Raw genomic sequence first — 18,127 nt, forward strand, 5'->3', positions numbered from 1 at the left:
GCAGGAGCCAGGACTCCAGCCATCCAGCCAAGGCAGGCAGGCAGGAGCCAGGACTCCAGCCAGCCAGCCAAGGCAGGCAGGCAGGAGCCAGGACTCCAGCCAGCCAGCCAAGGCAGGCAGGCAGGAGCCAGGACTCCAGCCAGCCAGCCAAGGCAGGCAGGCAGGAGCCAGGTCTCCAGCCATCCAGCCAAGGCAGGAAGGCAGGAGCCAGGACTCCAGCCATCCAGCCAAGGCAGGCAGGCAGTGGCCCGGACTCCAGCCAGGAAGCCAAGGTAGGCAGGCAGGTGCCAGGACTCCAGTCAGCCAGCCAAGGCAGGCAGGCAGGGGCCAGGACTCCAGCCAGGTATCCAAGGCAGGCAGGCAGTGGACAGGACTCCAGCCAGCCAGCCAAGGCTGGCAGGCAGGGGCCCGGACTCCAGCCAGCCAGCCAAGGCAGGCAGGCAGGAGCCAGGACTCCAGCCAGAGAGCCAAGGCAGGCAGGCAGGGGCCCGGACTCCAGCCAGCCAGCCAAGGTACGCAGGCAGGGGCCAGGACTCCAGTCAGAGAGCCAAGGCAGGCAGGCAGTGGCCAGGACTCCAGCCAGGTAGCCAAGGCAGGCAGGCAAGAGTCAGGACTCCAGCCAGATAGCCAAGGCAGGAAGGAAGGAGCCAGGACTCCAGTCAGCAAGCCAATGCAGGCAGGCAAGGACCATGACTCCACTCAGCCAGCCAAGGCAGGCAGGCAGGAGTCAGGACTCCAGTCAGCCAGCCAAGGCAGGCATGCAGGAGCCAGGACTCCAGCCAGCTAGCCAAGGCAGGCAGGCAGGAGCCAGGACTCCAGTCAGCAAGCCAAGGCAGGCAGGCAAGAGCCAGGACTCCAGTCAGCAAGCCAAGGTAGGCAGGCAGGAGCCAGGACTCCAGCCAGCCTACCACAGCAGGCAGGCAGGAGCCAGGACTCCAGCCAGCTAGCCAAGGCAGGCAGGCAGGGGCCAGGACTCCAGTCAGCAAGCCAACGCAGGCAGGCAGGAGCCAGGACTCCAGACAGCAATCCAAGGCAGGCAAGGAAGGACCACGACTACAGGCTGTCAGACAAGGCAGGCAGGCAGTGGCCAGGACTCCAGCCAGCCAGACATGGCAGGCAGGCAGGAGCCAGGACTCCAGCCATCCAGTCAAGGCAGGCAGGCAGGAGCCAGGACTCCAGTCAGCAAGCCAATGCAGGCAGGCAGGAGCCAGGACTCCAGTCAGCCAGCCAAGGCAGGCAGGCAGGGTCCCTAACTCCAGCCAGCCAGCCAAGGCAGGCAGGCAAGGGCCAGGACTCCAGCCAGCCAGCCAAGGCAGCCAGGCAGGAGCCAGGACTCCAGCAAGCCAGCCAAGGTAGGCAGGCAGGGGCCTGGGCTCCAGTCAGCCAGGCAAGACAGGCAGGCAGGGGCCAGGACTCCAGCCAGCTAGCCAAGGCAGGCAGGCAGTGGCCAGGACTCCAGACAGCAATCCAATGCAAGCAGGCAGGAGCCAAGACTCCAGCCGGGTAGCCAAGGCAGGCAGGCAGGAGCCAGGATTCTAGCCAGCCAGTCAAGGCAGGCAGGCAGGAGCCAGGACTCCAGCCAGGTAGCCAAGGCAGGCAGGCAGGAGCCAGGACTCCAGTCATCCAGCCAAGGCAGGCAGGCAGGGGACACAACCACAGCCAGCCAGCCGAAAGAGGCAGGCAGGGTCCATAGTTTCAGCTAGCCAGGCAAGGCAGCCAGGCAGGAGCCAGGACTCCAGCCATCCTTCCAAGGCAGGAAGGCAGGAGCCAGGACTCCAGCCAGCCAGCCAAGGCAGGCAGGCAGGGGCCCGGACTCCAGCCAGCCAGCCAAGGTAGGCAGGCAGGGGCCAGGACTCCAGTCAGCCAGCCAAGGCAGGCAGGCAGGGGCCAGGACTCCAGCCAGCTAGCCAAGGCAGGCAGGCAGGAGCCAGGACTCCAGCCAGCCAGCCAAGGCAGGCAGGCAGGAGCCAGGACTCCAGTCAGCAAGCCAAGGCAGTCAGGCAGGAGCCAGGACTCCAGCCAGCCAGCCAAGGCAGGCAGGCAGGAGCCAGGACTCCAGCCAGCCTACCACGGCAGGCAGGCAGGAGCCAGGACTCCAGTCAGCAAGCCAATGCAGGCAGGCAGGAGCCAGGACTCCAGCCAGGTAGCCAAGGCAGCCAGGCAGGAGCCAGGAATCCAGCCAGCCAGCCAAGGCAGGCAAGCAAGGACCACGAATACAGGCTGCCAGACAAGGCAGGCAGGCAGTGGCCAGGACTCCAGCCAGCCAGACATGGCAGGCAGGCAGGAGCCAGGACTCCAGCCATCCAGTCAAGGCAGGCAGGCAGGAGCCAGGACTCCAGCCAGGTATCGAAGGCAGGCAGGTAGGAGCCAGGTCTTCAGCCAGCCAGCCAAGGCAGGCAGGCAGGGGCCCGGACTCGTGCTGGCCAGCCAAGGTAGGCAGGCAGGGGCCAGGACTCCAGTCAGCAAGCCAATGCAGGCAGGCAGGAGCCAGGACTCCAGCCAGGTAGCCAAGACAGCCAGGCAGGAGACAGGACTCCAGCCAGCCAGCCAAGGCAGTCAAGCATGGACCACGACTACAGGCTGCCAGACAAGGCAGGCAGGCAGTGGCCAGGACTAGAGCCAGCCAGTCATGGCAGGCAGGCAGTGGCCAGGACTACAGCCAGCCAGACATGGCAGGCAGGCAGGAGCCAGGACTCCAGTCAGCCAGCCAAGGCAGGCAGGCAGGAGCCAGGACTCCAGCCAGGTAGCCAAGGCAGGCAGGCAGGAGCCAGGACTCCAGCAAGCCAGCCAAGGCAGGCAGGAAGGAGCCAGGACTCCAGCCAGCTAGCCAAGGCAGGCAGGCAGGAGCCAGGACTCCAGCCAGGTAGCCAAGTCAGGAAGGCAGGGGCCCGAACTCCAGCCAGCCAGCCAAGGTAGGCAGGCAGGGGCCACAACCACAGCCAGCCAGCCAAAAGAGGCAGGCAGGGTCCACAGTTTCAGCTAGCCAGCCAAGGCAGGCAGGCAGGAGCCAGGACTCCAGCCAGCCAGCCAAGGCAGGCAGGTAGGCAGGAGCCAGGACTCTAGCCAGCCAGCCAAGGCAGGCAGGCAGGAGCCAGGACTCCAGCCATCCAGCCAAGGCAGGAAGGCAGGAGCCAGGACTCCTGTCAGCCAGCCAAGGCAGGCAGGCAGGGGCCAGGACTCCAGCCAGATAGCCAAGGCAGGCAGGCAGGAGCCAGGACTCCAGCCAGGTAGCCAAGGTAGGCAGGCAGGGGCCAGGACTCCAGTCAGCCAGCCAAGGCAGGCAGGCAGTGGCCAGGACTCCAGACAGCAATCCATTGCAAGCAGGCAGGAGCCAAGACTGCAGCAGGGTAGCCAAGGCAGGCATGCAGGAGCCAGGATTCTAGCCAGGCAGTCAAGGCAGGCAGGTAGGCAGGAGCCAGGACTCCAGCCATCCAGCCAAGGCAGGCAGGCAGTGGCCCGGACTCCAGCCAGGTATCCAAGGCAGGCAGGCAGGAGCCAGGACTCCAGCAAGCCAGCCAAGGCAAGCAGGAAGGAGCCAGGACTCCAGCCAGCTAGCCAAGGCAGGCAGGCAGGAGCCAGGACTCCAGCCAGGTAGCCAAGGCAGGCAGGCAGGAGCCAGGACTCCAGCCGGGTAGCCAGGGCAGGAAGGTAGGAGCCAGGATTCTAGCCAGGCAGTCAGGGCAGGCAGGTAGGCAGGAGCCAGGACTCTAGCCACACAGCCAAGGCAGCCAGGCAGGAGCCAGGACTCCAGCCAGGTAGCCAAGGCAGGCAGGCTGGAGCCAGGACTCCAGTCATCCAGCCAAGGCAGGCAGGCAGGGGCCACAACCACAGCCAGCCAGCCAAAAGAGGCAGGCAGGGTCCACAGTTTCAGCTAGCCAGCCAAGGCAGGCAGGCAGGGGCCCGGACTCCAGCCAGCCAGCCAAGGTAGGCAGACAGGGGCCAGGACTCCAGTTAGCCAGCCAAGGCAGGCAGGCAGGGGCCAGGACTCCAGCCAGCCTACCACGGCAGGCAGGCAGGAGCCAGGACTCCAGTCAGCAAGCCAAGGCAGGCAGGCAGGAGCCAGGACTCCAGTCAGCAAGCCAATGCAGGCAGGCAGGAGCCAGGACTCCAGTCAGCAAGCCAATGCAGGCAGGTAGGAGCCAGGACTCCAGCCACCCAGCCAAGGCAGCCAGGCAGGAGCCAGGACTCCAGCCATCCAGCCAAGGCAGGAAGGCAGGAGCCAGGACTGCAGCCAGCCAGCCAACTTAGGCAGGCAGGGGCCAGGACTCCAGTCAGCCAGCCAAGGCAGGCAGGCAGGGGCCAGGACTCCAGCCAGCCAGCCAAGGCAGGCAGGCAGGAGCCAGGACTCCAGCCTGCCTTCCACGGCAGCCAGGCAGGAGCCAGGACTCCAGCCAGCAAGCCATGACAGGCAAGCAAGGACCACGACTACAGGCTGCCAGACAAGGCAGGCAGGCAGTGGCCAGGACTCCAGCCAGCCAGTCATGGCAGGCAGGCAGGAGCTAGGACTCCAGTCATCCAGCCAAGGCAGGCAGGCAGGAGCCAGGACTCCCGCCAGGTAGCCAAGGCAGGCAGGCAGAAGCCAGGACTCCAGCCAGCCAGCCAAGGCAGGCAGGCAGGAGCCAGGAATCCAGCCAGCCAGCCAAGGCAGGCAGGCAGGGGCCAGGACTCCAGCCAGCCAGCCAAGGCAGGCAGGCAGGAGCCAGGTCTCCAGCCATCCAGCCAAGGCAGGAAGGCAGGAGCCAGGACTCCAGCCAGCCAGCCAAGGTAGGCAGGCAGTGGCCCGGACTCCAGCCAGGAAGCCAAGGTAGGCAGGCAGGTGCCAGGACTCCCGTCAGCCAGCCAAGGCAGGCAGGCAGGGGCCAGGACTCCAGCCAGGTAGCCATGGCAGGCAGGCAGTGGACAGAACTCCAGCCAGCCAGCCAAGGCAGGCAGGCAGGGGCCTGGACTCCAGCCGGGTAGCGAAGGTAGGCAGGCAGGTGCCAGGACTCCAGTCAGCCAGCCAAGGCAGGCAGGCAGTGGCCAGGACTCCAGCCGCGTAGCCAAGGCAGGCAGGCAGGAGCCAGGACTCCAGCCAGCAATACAAGGCAGGCAAGCAAGGACCTCGACTACAGGCTGCCAGACAAGGCAGGCAGGCAGGTGCCAGGACTCCAGCCAGGTAGCCATGGCAGGCAGGCAGTGGACAGAACTCCAGCCATCCAGCCAAGGCAGGCAGGCAGGGGCCCGGACTCCAGGCAGCCAGCCAAGGTAGGCAGGCAGGTGCCAGGACTCCAGTCAGCCAGCCAATGCAGGCAGGCAGGAGCCAGGACTCCAGCCAGCCAGCCAAGGCAGGCAGGCAGGAGCCAGGACTCCAGTCAGCCAGCCAAGGCAGGCAGGCAGGAGCCAGGACTCCAGTCAGCTAGCCAATGCAGGCAGGCAGGAGCCAGGACTCCAGCCAGGTAGCCAAAGCAGGCAGGCAGGAGCCTGGACTCCAGTCAGCAAGCCAAGGCAGGCAGGCAGGAGCCAGGACTCCAGCCAGGTAGCCAAGGCAGGCAAGCAAGGACCACGACTACAGGCTGCCAGCGAACGCAGGCAGGCAGGGGCCCGGACTCCAGCCAGCCAGCCAAGGCAGGCAGGCAGTGGCCAGGACTCCAGCCAGCCAGCCAAGGTAGGCAGCCAGGAGCCAGGACTCCAGCCAGCCAGCCAAGGTAGGCAGCCAGGAGCCAGGACTCCAGCCAGCAATCCAAGGCAGGCAAGCAAGGACCTCGACTACAGGCTGCCAGGCAAGGCAGGCAGGCAGTGGCCAGGACTCCAGCCAGCCGGACATGGCTGGCAGGCAATAGCCAGGACTCCAGCCATCCAGTCAATGCAGGCAGGCAGGAGCCAGGACTCCAGCCAGCTAGCCAAGCCAGGCAGGCAGGAGCCAGGACTCCAGTCAGCTAGCCAATGCAGGCAGGCAGGAGCCAGGACTCCAGCCAGGTAGCCAAGGCAGGCAGGCAGGAGCCAGGACTCCAGTCAGCCAGCCAAGGCAGGCAGGCAGGAGCCAAGACTCCAGCCAGCCCGCCAAAGCAGGCAGGCAGGAGCCAGGACTCCAGTCAGCAAGCCAAGGCAGGCAGGCAGGAGCCAGGACTCCAGCCAGGTATCCAAGGCAGCCAGGCAGGAGCCAGGACTCCAGCCGGGTAGCCAAGGCAGGCAAGCAAGGACCACGACTACAGGCTGCCAGACAAGGCAGGCAGGCAGTGGCCAGGAATCCAGCCAGCCGGACATGGCAGGCAGGCATGAGCCAGGACTCCAGCCATCCTGTCAAGGCAGGCAGGCAGGAGCCAGGACTCCAGCCATCCAGCCAAGGCAGGAAGGCAGGAGCCAGGACTCCAGCCATCCAGCCAAGTTAGGCAGGCAGGAGCCAGGACTCCAGCCAGCCAGCCAAGTTAGGCAGGCAGGAGCCAGGACTCCAGCCATCCAGCCAAGGCAGGCAGGCAGGGGCCCGGACTCCAGCCAGGCAGCCAAGGCAGGCAGGCAGGGGCCAGGACTCCAGCCAGCCAGCCAAGGCAGCCACGCAGGAGCCAGGACTCCAGCCAGCCAGCCAAGGCAGGCAGGCAGGGGCCCGGACTGCAGCCAGCCTGCCAAGGCAGGCAGGAAGGGGCCAGGACTCCAGCCAGCCAGCCAAGGCAGCCAGGCAGGAGTCAGGACTCCAGCCAGCCAGCCAAGGCAGGCAGGCAGGGGCCCGGACTCCAGCCAGCCAGCCAAGGCAGGCAGGCAGGGGCCAGGACTCCAGCCATCCAGCCAAGGCAGGCAGGCAGGAGTCAGGACTCCAGCCAGCTAGCCAAGGCAGGCAGGCAGGGGCCCGGACTCCAGCCAGCCAGCCAAGGCAGGCAGGCAGGTGCCAGGACTCCAGTCAGCCAGCCAAGGCAGGCAGGCAGGGGCCAGGACTCCAGCCAGCCAGCCAAGGCAGGGAGGCAGTGGCCAGGGCTCCAGCCAGCCAGCGAAGGCAGGCAGGCAGGGGCCCGGACTCCAGCCAGCCAGCCAAGGCAGGCAGGCAGGGGCCAGGACTCCAGCCAGCAAGCCAAGGCAGCCAGGCAGGAGCCAGGACTCCAGCCAGCCAGACAAGGCAGGCAGGCCGGAGCCAGGACTCCAGCCATCCAGCCAAGGCAGGCAGGCAGGGGCCCGGACTCCAGCCAGCCAGCCAAGGCAGGCAGGCAGGGGCCAGGACTCCAGTCAGTAAGCCAAGGCAGCAAGGCAGGAGCCAGGACTCCAGCCAGCCAGCCAAGGCAGGCAGGCCGGAGGCAGGACTCCAGCCATCCAGCCAAGGCAGGCAGGCAGGGGCCCGGACTCCAGGCAGCCAGCCAAGGTAGGCAGGCGGGTGCCAGGACTCCAGTCAGCCAGCCAAGGCAGGCAGGCAGGAGCCAGGACTCCAGCCAGCAATCCAAGGCAGGCAAGCAAGGACCTCGACTACAGGCTGCGAGACAAGGCAGGCAGGCAGTGGCCAGGACTCCAGCCAGCCGGACATGGCTGGCAGGCAATAGCCAGGACTCCAGCCATCCTGTCAATGCAGGCAGGCAGGAGCCAGGACTCCAGTCAGCTAGCCAATGCAGGCAGGCATGAGCCAGGACTCCAGCCAAATAGCCAAGGCAGGCAGGCAGGATCCAGGACTCCAGTCAGCCAGCCAAGGCAGGCAGGCAGGAGCCAGGACTCCAGCCAGGTAGCCAAGGCAGCCAGGCAGGAGCCAGGACTCCAGCCGGGTAGCCAAGGCAGGCAAGCAAGGACCACGACTACAGGCTGCCAGACAAGGCAGGCAGGCAGTGGCCAGGAATCCAGCCAGCCGGACATGGCAGGCAGGCAGGAGCCAGGACTCTAGCCAGGTAACCAAGGCAGGCAGGCAGGGGCCAGGACTCCAGTCAGCCAGCCAAGGCAGCCAGGCAGGAGCCAGGACTCCAGCCAGCTAGCCAAGGCAGGCAGGCAGGGGCCCGGACTCCAGGCAGCCAGCCAAGGTAGGCAGGCAGGAGCCAGGACTCCAGCCAGCCAGCCAAGGCAGGCAGGCAGGAGCCAGGACTCCAGCCAGCCATCCAAGGCAGGCAGGCAGGGCCTCGGACACCAGCCATCCAGCCAAGGCAGGAAGGCAGGAGCCAGGACTCCAGACAGCCAGCCAAGGCAGGCAGGCAGGAGCCAGGACTCCAGCCATGTAGCCAAGGCAGCCAGGCAGGAGCCAGGACTCCAGCCAGGTAGACAAGGCAGCCAGGCAGGAGCCAGGACTCCAGCCAGGTAGCCAAGGCAGGCAGCCAGGAGCCAGGACTCCAGAAAGCCAGCCAAGGTAGGCAGGCAGGTGCCAGGACTCCAGTCAGCCAGCCAAGGCAGGCAGGCAGTGGCCAGGACTCCAGCCAGGTAGCCAAGGCAGGCAGGCAGGAGCCAGGACTCCAGTCAGCTAGCCAATGCAGGCAGGCAGGAGCCAGGACTCCAGCCAGCCAGGCAAGGCAGGCAGGCAGGAGCCAGGACTCCAGTCAGCCAGCCAAGGCAGGCAGGCAGGAGCCAGGACTCCAGCCAGGTAGCCAAGGCAGCCAGGCAGGAGCCAGGACTCCCACTAGCAAGCCAAGGCAGGCAAGCAAGGTCCACGACTCCAGCCAGCCAGCCAAGGCAGGCAGGCAGGGGCCCGGACTCCAGCCAGCCAACCAAGGCAGGCAGGCAGAGGCCAGGACTCCAGTCAGCCAGCCAAGGCAGGCAGGCAGGAGCCAAGACTCCAGCCAGCAAGCCAAGGCAGGCAGGCAGGTGCCAGGACTCCAGTCAGCAAGCCAAGGCAGGCAGGCAGGAGCCAGGACTCCAGCCAGCCAGCCAAGGCAGGCAGGCAGGAGCCAGGACTCCAGCCAGGTAGCCAAGGCAGGCAGGCAGGAGCCAGGACTCCAGCCAGCAAGCCAAGGCAGCCAGGCAGGAGCCAGGACTCCAGCCAGGTAGCCAAGGCAGCCAGGCTGGAGCCAGGACTCCAGCCAGCAAGCCAAGGCAGGCAAGCAAGGACCACGACTACAGGCTGCCAGACAAGGCAGGCAGGCCGTGGCCAGGAATCCTGCCAGCCGGACATGGCAGGCAGGCAAGAGACAGGACTGCAGCCATCCAGACAAGGCAGGCAGGCAGGAGCCAGGACTCCAGCCAGCTAGCCAAGGCAGGCAGGTAGGAGCCAGGACTCCAGTCAGCAAGCCAATGCAGGCAGGCAGGAGCCAGGACTCCAGCCAGGTAGCCAAGGCAGGCAGGCAGGAGCCAGGACTCCAGAAAGCCAGCCAAGGCAGGCAGGCAGGGGCCCGGACTCCAGTCAGCCAACCAAGGCAGGCAGGCAGGAGCCAAGACTCCAGCCAGCCAGCCAAGGCAGGCAAGGAGGGCCACGGTTCCATCAAGCCAGCCAAGGCAGGCAGGCAGGGGCCACAACCACAGCCAGCCAGACAAAAGAGGCAGGCATGGTCCGCAGTTCCAGCTAGCCCGCCAAGGCAGGCAGGCAGGAGCCAGGACTCCAGCCATCCAGTCAAGGCAGGCAGGTAGGCAGGAGCCAGGACTCTAGCCACCCAGCCAAGGCAGCCAGGCAGGAGCCAGGACTCCAGCCATCCAGCCAAGGCAGGAAGTCAGGAGCCAGGACTGCAGCCAGCCAGCCAAGGTAGGCAGGCAGGGGCCCGGACTCCAGCCAGCCAGCCAAGGTAGGCAGGCAGGAGCCAGGACTCCAGCCAGCCTACCACGGGAGCCAGGCAGGAGCCAGGACTCCAGCCAGCCAGCCAAGGCAGGAAGACAGGAGTCAGGACTCCAGCCAGCTAGCCAAGGCAGGCAGGCAGGGGCCCGGACTCCAGCCAGGCAGCCAAGGCAGGCAGGCAGGGGCCAGGACTCCAGCCAGCCAGCCAAGGCAGGCAGGCAGGAGCCAGGACTCCAGCCAGCCAGCCAAGGCAGGCAGGCAGGAGCCAGGACTCCAGCCATCCAGCCAAGGCAGGCAGGCAGGAGCCAGGACTCCAGTCAGCCAGCCAAGGCAGGCAGGCAGGAGCCAGGACTCCAGTCAGCTAGCCAATGCAGGCAGGCAGGAGCCAGGACTCCAGCCAGGTAGCCAAAGCAGGCAGGCAGGAGCCTGGACTCCAGTCAGCAAGCCAAGGCAGGCAGGCAGGAGCCAGGACTCCAGCCAGGTAGCCAAGGCAGGCAAGCAAGGACCAGGACTACAGGCTGCCAGCGAACGCAGGCAGGCAGGGGCCCGGACTCCAGCCAGCCAGCCAAGGCAGGCAGGCAGTGGCCAGGACTCCAGCCAGCCAACCAAGGTAGGCAGCCAGGAGCCAGGAATCCAGCCAGCCAGCCAAGGTAGGCAGCCAGGAGCCAGGACTCCAGCCAGCAATCCAAGGCAGGCAAGCAAGGACCTCGACTACAGGCTGCCAGACAAGGCAGGCAGGCAGTGGCCAGGACTCCAGCCAGCCGGACATGGCTGGCAGGCAATAGCCAGGACTCCAGCCATCCAGTCAATGCAGGCAGGCAGGAGCCAGGACTCCAGCCAGCTAGCCAAGCCAGGCAGGCAGGAGCCAGGACTCCAGTCAGCTAGCCAATGCAGGCAGGCAGGAGCCAGGACTCCAGCCAGGTAGCCAAGGCAGGCAGGCAGGAGCCAGGACTCCAGTCAGCCAGCCAAGGCAGGCAGGCAGGAGCCAAGACTCCAGCCAGCCCGCCAAAGCAGGCAGGCAGGAGCCAGGACTCCAGTCAGCAAGCCAAGGCAGGCAGGCAGGAGCCAGGACTCCAGCCAGGTATCCAAGGCAGCCAGGCAGGAGCCAGGACTCCAGCCGGGTAGCCAAGGCAGGCAAGCAAGGACCACGACTAAAGGCTGCCAGACAAGGCAGGCAGGCAGTGGCCAGGAATCCAGCCAGCCGGACATGGCAGGCAGGCATGAGCCAGGACTCCAGCCATCCTGTCAAGGCAGACAGGCAGGAGGCAGGACTCCAGCCATCCAGCCAAGGCAGGCAGGCAGGGGCCCGGACTCCAGCCAGGCAGCCAAGGCAGGCAGGCAGGGGCCAGGACTCCAGCCAGCCAGCCAAGGCAGCCACGCAGGAGCCAGGACTCCAGCCAGCCAGCCAAGGCAGGCAGGCAGGGGCCCGGACTGCAGCCAGCCTGCCAAGGCAGGCAGGCAGGGGCCAGGACTCCAGCCAGCCAGCCAAGGCAGCCAGGCAGGAGCCAGGACTCCAGCCAGCCAGCCAAGGCAGGCAGGCAGGAGCCAGGACTCCAGCCATCCAGCCAAGGCAGGCAGGCAGGGGCCCGGACTCCAGCCAGCCAGCCAAGGCAGGCAGGCAGGGGCCAGGACTCCAGCCATCCAGCCAAGGCAGGCAGGCAGGAGTCAGGACTCCAGCCAGCTAGCCAAGGCAGGCAGGCAGGGGCCCGGACTCCAGCCAGCCAGCCAAGGCAGGCAGGCAGGTGCCAGGACTCCAGTCAGCCAGCCAAGGCAGGCAGGCAGGGGCCAGGACTCCAGCCAGCCAGCCAAGGCAGGCAGGCAGTGGCCAGGGCTCCAGCCAGCCAGCGAAGGCAGGCAGGCAGGGGCCCGGACTCCAGCCAGCCAGCCAAGGCAGCCAGGCAGGAGCCAGGACTCCAGCCAGCCAGACAAGGCAGGCAGGCCGGAGCCAGGACTCCAGCCATCCAGCCAAGGCAGGCAGGCAGGGGCCCGGACTCCAGCCAGCCAGCCAAGGCAGGCAGGCAGGGGCCAGGACTCCAGTCAGCAAGCCAAGGCAGCCAGGCAGGAGCCAGGACTCCAGCCAGCCAGCCAAGGCAGGCAGGCCGGAGGCAGGACTCCAGCCATCCAGCCAAGGCAGGCAGGCAGGAGCCAGGACTCCAGCCATCCAGCCAAGGCAGGCAGGCAGGGGCCCGGACTCCAGCCAGGCAGCCAAGGCAGGCAGGCAGGGGCCAGGACTCCAGCCAGCCAGCCAAGGCAGCCACGCAGGAGCCAGGACTCCAGCCAGCCAGCCAAGGCAGGCAGGCAGGGGCCCGGACTGCAGCCAGCCTGCCAAGGCAGGCAGGCAGGGGCCAGGACTCCAGCCAGCCAGCCAAGGCAGCCAGGCAGGAGCCAGGACTCCAGCCAGCCAGCCAAGGCAGGCAGGCAGGAGCCAGGACTCCAGCCATCCAGCCAAGGCAGGCAGGCAGGGGCCCGGACTCCAGCCAGCCAGCCAAGGCAGGCAGGCAGGAGCCAGGACTCCAGCCATCCAGCCAAGGCAGGCAGGCAGGGGCCCGGACTCCAGCCAGGCAGCCAAGGCAGGCAGGCAGGGGCCAGGACTCCAGCCAGCCAGCCAAGGCAGCCACGCAGGAGCCAGGACTCCAGCCAGCCAGCCAAGGCAGGCAGGCAGGGGCCCGGACTGCAGCCAGCCTGCCAAGGCAGGCAGGCAGGGGCCAGGACTCCAGCCAGCCAGCCAAGGCAGCCAGGCAGGAGCCAGGACTCCAGCCAGCCAGCCAAGGCAGGCAGGCAGGAGCCAGGACTCCAGCCATCCAGCCAAGGCAGGCAGGCAGGGGCCCGGACTCCAGCCATCCAGCCAAGGCAGGCAGGCAGGGGCCAGGACTCCAGCCATCCAGCCAAGGCAGGCAGGCAGGAGTCAGGACTCCAGCCAGCTAGCCAAGGCAGGCAGGCAGGGGCCCGGACTCCAGCCAGCCAGCCAAGGCAGGCAGGCAGGTGCCAGGACTCCAGTCAGCCAGCCAAGGCAGGCAGGCAGGGGCCAGGACTCCAGCCAGCCAGCCAAGGCAGGCAGGCAGTGGCCAGGGCTCCAGCCAGCCAGCGAAGGCAGGCAGGCAGGGGCCCGGACTCCAGCCAGCCAGCCAAGGCAGCCAGGCAGGAGCCAGGACTCCAGCCAGCCAGACAAGGCAGGCAGGCCGGAGCCAGGACTCCAGCCATCCAGCCAAGGCAGGCAGGCAGGGGCCCGGACTCCAGCCAGGCAGCCAAGGCAGGCAGGCAGGGGCCAGGACTCCAGCCAGCCAGCCAAGGCAGCCACGCAGGAGCCAGGACTCCAGCCAGCCAGCCAAGGCAGGCAGGCAGGGGCCCGGACTGCAGCCAGCCTGCCAAGGCAGGCAGGCAGGGGCCAGGACTCCAGCCAGCCAGCCAAGGCAGCCAGGCAGGAGCCAGGACTCCAGCCAGCCAGCCAAGGCAGGCAGGCAGGAGCCAGGACTCCAGCCATCCAGCCAAGGCAGGCAGGCAGGGGCCCGGACTCCAGCCAGCCAGCCAAGGCAGGCAGGCAGGGGCCAGGACTCCAGCCATCCAGCCAAGGCAGGCAGGCAGGAGTCAGGACTCCAGCCAGCTAGCCAAGGCAGGCAGGCAGGGGCCCGGACTCCAGCCAGCCAGCCAAGGCAGGCAGGCAGGTGCCAGGACTCCAGTCAGCCAGCCAAGGCAGGCAGGCAGGGGCCAGGACTCCAGCCAGCCAGCCAAGGCAGGCAGGCAGTGGCCAGGGCTCCAGCCAGCCAGCGAAGGCAGGCAGGCAGGGGCCCGGACTCCAGCCAGCCAGCCAAGGCAGCCAGGCAGGAGCCAGGACTCCAGCCAGCCAGACAAGGCAGGCAGGCCGGAGCCAGGACTCCAGCCATCCAGCCAAGGCAGGCAGGCAGGGGCCCGGACTCCAGCCAGCCAGCCAAGGCAGGCAGGCAGGGGCCAGGACTCCAGTCAGCAAGCCAAGGCAGCCAGGCAGGAGCCAGGACTCCAGCCAGCCAGCCAAGGCAGGCAGGCCGGAGGCAGGACTCCAGCCATCCAGCCAAGGCAGGCAGGCAGGAGCCAGGACTCCAGCCATCCAGCCAAGGCAGGCAGGCAGGGGCCCGGACTCCAGCCAGGCAGCCAAGGCAGGCAGGCAGGGGCCAGGACTCCAGCCAGCCAGCCAAGGCAGCCACGCAGGAGCCAGGACTCCAGCCAGCCAGCCAAGGCAGGCAGGCAGGGGCCCGGACTGCAGCCAGCCTGCCAAGGCAGGCAGGCAGGGGCCAGGACTCCAGCCAGCCAGCCAAGGCAGCCAGGCAGGAGCCAGGACTCCAGCCAGCCAGCCAAGGCAGGCAGGCAGGAGCCAGGACTCCAGCCATCCAGCCAAGGCAGGCAGGCAGGGGCCCGGACTCCAGCCAGCCAGCCAAGGCAGGCAGGCAGGAGCCAGGACTCCAGCCATCCAGCCAAGGCAGGCAGGCAGGGGCCCGGACTCCAGCCAGGCAGCCAAGGCAGGCAGGCAGGGGCCAGGACTCCAGCCAGCCAGCCAAGGCAGCCACGCAGGAGCCAGGACTCCAGCCAGCCAGCCAAGGCAGGCAGGCAGGGGCCCGGACTGCAGCCAGCCTGCCAAGGCAGGCAGGCAGGGGCCAGGACTCCAGCCAGCCAGCCAAGGCAGCCAGGCAGGAGCCAGGACTCCAGCCAGCCAGCCAAGGCAGGCAGGCAGGAGCCAGGACTCCAGCCATCCAGCCAAGGCAGGCAGGCAGGGGCCCGGACTCCAGCCATCCAGCCAAGGCAGGCAGGCAGGGGCCAGGACTCCAGCCATCCAGCCAAGGCAGGCAGGCAGGAGTCAGGACTCCAGCCAGCTAGCCAAGGCAGGCAGGCAGGGGCCCGGACTCCAGCCAGCCAGCCAAGGCAGGCAGGCAGGTGCCAGGACTCCAGTCAGCCAGCCAAGGCAGGCAGGCAGGGGCCAGGACTCCAGCCAGCCAGCCAAGGCAGGCAGGCAGTGGCCAGGGCTCCAGCCAGCCAGCGAAGGCAGGCAGGCAGGGGCCCGGACTCCAGCCAGCCAGCCAAGGCAGCCAGGCAGGAGCCAGGACTCCAGCCAGCCAGACAAGGCAGGCAGGCCGGAGCCAGGACTCCAGCCATCCAGCCAAGGCAGGCAGGCAGGGGCCCGGACTCCAGCCAGCCAGCCAAGGCAGGCAGGCAGGGGCCAGGACTCCAGTCAGCAAGCCAAGGCAGCCAGGCAGGAGCCAGGACTCCAGCCAGCCAGCCAAGGCAGGCAGGCCGGAGGCAGGACTCCAGCCATCCAGCCAAGGCAGGCAGGCAGTGGCCCGGACTCCAGGCAGCCAGCCAAGGTAGGCAGGCGGGTGCCAGGACTCCAGTCAGCCAGCCAAGGCAGGCAGGCAGGAGCCAGGACTCCAGCCAGCAATCCAAGGCAGGCAAGCAAGGACCTCGACTACAGGCTGCGAGACAAGGCAGGCAGGCAGTGGCCAGGACTCCAGCCAGCCGGACATGGCTGGCAGGCAATAGCCAGGACTCCAGCCATCCTGTCAATGCAGGCAGGCAGGAGCCAGGACTCCAGTCAGCTAGCCAATGCAGGCAGGCATGAGCCAGGACTCCAGCCAAATAGCCAAGGCAGGCAGGCAGGATCCAGGACTCCAGTCAGCCAGCCAAGGCAGGCAGGCAGGAGCAAAGACTCCAGCCAGCCCGCCAAAGCAGGCAGGCAGGAGCCAGGACTCCAGTCAGCAAGCCAAGGCAGGCAGGCAGGAGCCAGGACTCCAGCCAGGTAGCCAAGGCAGCCAGGCAGGAGCCAGGACTCCAGCCGGGTAGCCAAGGCAGGCAAGCAAGGACCACGACTACAGGCTGCCAGACAAGGCAGGCAGGCAGTGGCCAGGAATCCAGCCAGCCGGACATGGCAGGCAGGCAGGAGCCAGGACTCTAGCCATTCAGCCAAGGCAGGCAGGCAAGAGCCAGGACTCCCGCCAGGTAACCAAGGCAGGCAGGCAGGGGCCAGGACTCCAGTCAGCCAGCCAAGGCAGCCAGGCAGGAGCCAGGACTCCAGCCAGCTAGCCAAGGCAGGCAGGCAGGGGCCCGGACTCCAGGCAGCCAGCCAAGGTAGGCAGGCAGGAGCCAGGACTCCAGCCAGCCATCCAAGGCAGGCAGGCAGGGCCCCGGACACCAGCCATCCAGCCAAGGCAGGAAGGCAGGAGCCAGGACTCCAGACAGCCAGCCAAGGCAGGCAGGCAGGAGCCAGGACTCCAGCCAGGTAGCCAAGGCAGCCAGGCAGGAGCCAGGACTCCAGCCAGGTAGACAAGGCAGCCAGGCAGGAGCCAGGACTCCAGCCAGGTAGCCAAGGCACACAGCCAGGAGCCAGGACTCCAGAAAGCCAGCCAAGGTAGGCAGGCAGGTGCCAGGACTCCAGTCAGCCAGCCAAGGCAGGCAGGCAGTGGCCAGGACTCCAGCCAGGTAGCCAATGCAGGCAGGCAGGAGCCAGGACTCCAGTCAGCTAGCCAATGCAGGCAGGCAGGAGCCAGGACTCCAGCCAGCCAGGCAAGGCAGGCAGGCAGGAGCCAGGACTCCAGTCAGCCAGCCAAGGCAGGCAGGCAGGAGCCAGGACTCCAGTCAGCAAGCCAAGGCAGGCAGGCAGGAGCCAGGACTCCAGTCAGCTAGCCAATGCAGGCAGGCAGGAGCCAGGATTCCAGCCAGGTAGCCAAAGCAGGCAGGCAGGAGCCTGGACTCCAGTCAGCAAGCCAAGGCAGGCAGGCAGGAGACAGGACTCCAGCCAGGTAGCCAAGGCAGGCAAGCAAGGACCACGACTACAGGCTGCCAGCCAAGGCAGGCAGGCAGTGGCCAGGAATCCAGCCAGCCGGACATGGCAGGCAGGCATGAGCCAGGACTCCAGCCATCCTGTCAAGGCAGGCAGGCAGGAGCCAGGACTCCAGCCATCCAGCCAAGGCAGGAAGGCAGGGGCCCGGACTCCAGCCAGCCAGCCAAGGCAGGCAGGCAGGGGCCAGGAGTCCAGCCAGCCAGCCAAGGCAGGCAGGCAGTGGCCAGGACTCCAGCCAGCCAGCGAAGGCAGGCAGGCAGGGGCCCGGACTCCAGCCAGCCAGCCAAGGCAGGCAGGCAGGGGCCCGGACTCCAGCCAGCCAGCCAAGGCAGCCAGGCAGGAGCCAGGACTCCAGCCAGCCAGCCAAGGCAGCCAGGCAGGAGCCAGGACTCCAGCCATCCAGCCAAGGCAGGCAGGCAGGGGCCCGGACTCCAGCCAGGCAGCCAAGGCAGGCAGGCAGGGGCCAGGACTCCAGCCAGCCAGCCAAGGCAGCCAGGCAGGAGCCAGGACTCCAGCCAGCCAGCCAAGGCAGGCAGGCAGGAGCCAGGACTCCAGAAAGCCAGCCAAGGCAGGCAGGCAGGGGCCCGGACTCCAGCCAGCCAGCCAAGGCAGGCAGGCAGGGGCCAGGACTCCAGCCAGCCAGCCAAGGCAGGCAGGCAGGAGCCAGGACTCCAGCCTGCCAGCCAAGGCAGGCAGGCAGTGGCCAGGACTCCAGCCAGCCAGCGAAGGCAGGCAGGCAGGGGCCCGAACTCCAGCCATCCAGTCAAGGCAGGCAGGCAGGGGCCAGGACTCCAGTCAGCAAAACAATGCAGGCAGGCAGGAGCCAGGACTCCAGCCAGCCAGCCAAGGCAGGCAGGCAGTGGCCAGGAATCCAGCCAGCCGGACATGGCAGGCAGGCAGGGGCCCGGACTCCAGCCAGGCAGCCAAGGCAGGCAGGCAGGGGCCAGGACTCCAGCCAGCCAGCCAAGGCAGCCAGGCAGTGGCCAGGACTCCAGCCAGCCAGCCAAGGCAGCCAGGCAGTGGCCAGGACTCCAGCCAGCCAGCGAAGGCAGGCAGGCAGGGGCCCGGACTCCAGCCAGCCAGCCAAGGCAGGCAGGCAGGGGCCAGGACTCCAGTCAGCCAGCCAAGGCAGCCAGGCAGGAGCCAGGACTCCAGCCAGCCAGCTAAGGCAGGCAGGCCGTGGCCAGGACTCCAGCCAGCTAGCCAAGCCAGGCAGGCAGGGGCCAGGACTCCAGTCATCAAAACAATGCAGGCAGGCAGGAGCCAGGACTCCAGCCATCCAGCCAAGGCAAGAAGGCAGGAGTCAGGACTCCAGCCAGCTAGCCAAGGCAGGCAGGCAGGGGCCCGGACTCCAGCCAGCCATCCAAGGCAGGCAGGCAGTGGCCAGGAATCCAGCCAGCCGGACATGGCAGGCAGGCATGAGCCAGGACTCCAGCCATCCTGTCAAGGCAGGCAGGCAGGAGCCAGGACTCCAGCCAGCTAGCCAAGGCAGGCAGGCAGGAGTCAGGACTCCAGTCAGCAATCCAATGCAGGCAGGCAGGAGCCAGGACTCCAGCCAGCCAGCCAAGGCAGGCAGGCAGTGGCCAGGACTCCAGCCAGCTAGCCAAGGCAGGCAGGCAGGGGCCAGGACTCCAGTCAGCAAAACAATGCAGGCAGGCAGGAGGCAGGACTCCAGCCAGGTATCCATG

At 67.7% G+C, this 18,127-nt stretch overlaps 3 protein-coding genes across 5 annotated transcripts in view; all 3 read left to right on the forward strand.

Moving 5' to 3' along the window:
* LOC125686012 (uncharacterized) overlaps positions 1-9,137 on the forward strand; it is a 73,105-nt gene extending 63,968 nt beyond the window's left edge. The window contains exon 3 of one of the 2 annotated variants that reach the window (XR_007373580.1): positions 8,836-9,137. The gene's annotated coding sequence lies outside the window, so the exon portion shown is untranslated. Of the gene's footprint in view, positions 1-8,204; positions 8,547-8,835 lie in introns of those variants that run through there. The other variant, XR_007373579.1, reaches the window with a different exon arrangement.
* The window catches only part of LOC125686013 (collagen alpha-1(I) chain-like), a 101,986-nt gene that overhangs the window by 74,714 nt on the left and 9,145 nt on the right, over positions 1-18,127 (forward strand). The window lies entirely within an intron of this gene.
* The window catches only part of LOC125686023 (filaggrin-2-like), a 49,611-nt gene that overhangs the window by 8,011 nt on the left and 23,473 nt on the right, over positions 1-18,127 (forward strand). The window contains exon 2 of one of the 2 annotated variants that reach the window (XM_048929641.1): positions 3,540-4,204. The exons of the other annotated variant lie outside the window; for it this stretch is intronic. The gene's annotated coding sequence lies outside the window, so the exon portion shown is untranslated. Of the gene's footprint in view, positions 1-3,539; positions 4,205-18,127 lie in introns of those variants that run through there. 2 annotated transcript variants of the gene reach the window in all.

Source organism: Lagopus muta, chromosome 30, assembly GCF_023343835.1.
Source record: "Lagopus muta isolate bLagMut1 chromosome 30, bLagMut1 primary, whole genome shotgun sequence".
In the NCBI taxonomy this organism is placed as follows: domain Eukaryota; kingdom Metazoa; phylum Chordata; class Aves; order Galliformes; family Phasianidae; genus Lagopus; species Lagopus muta.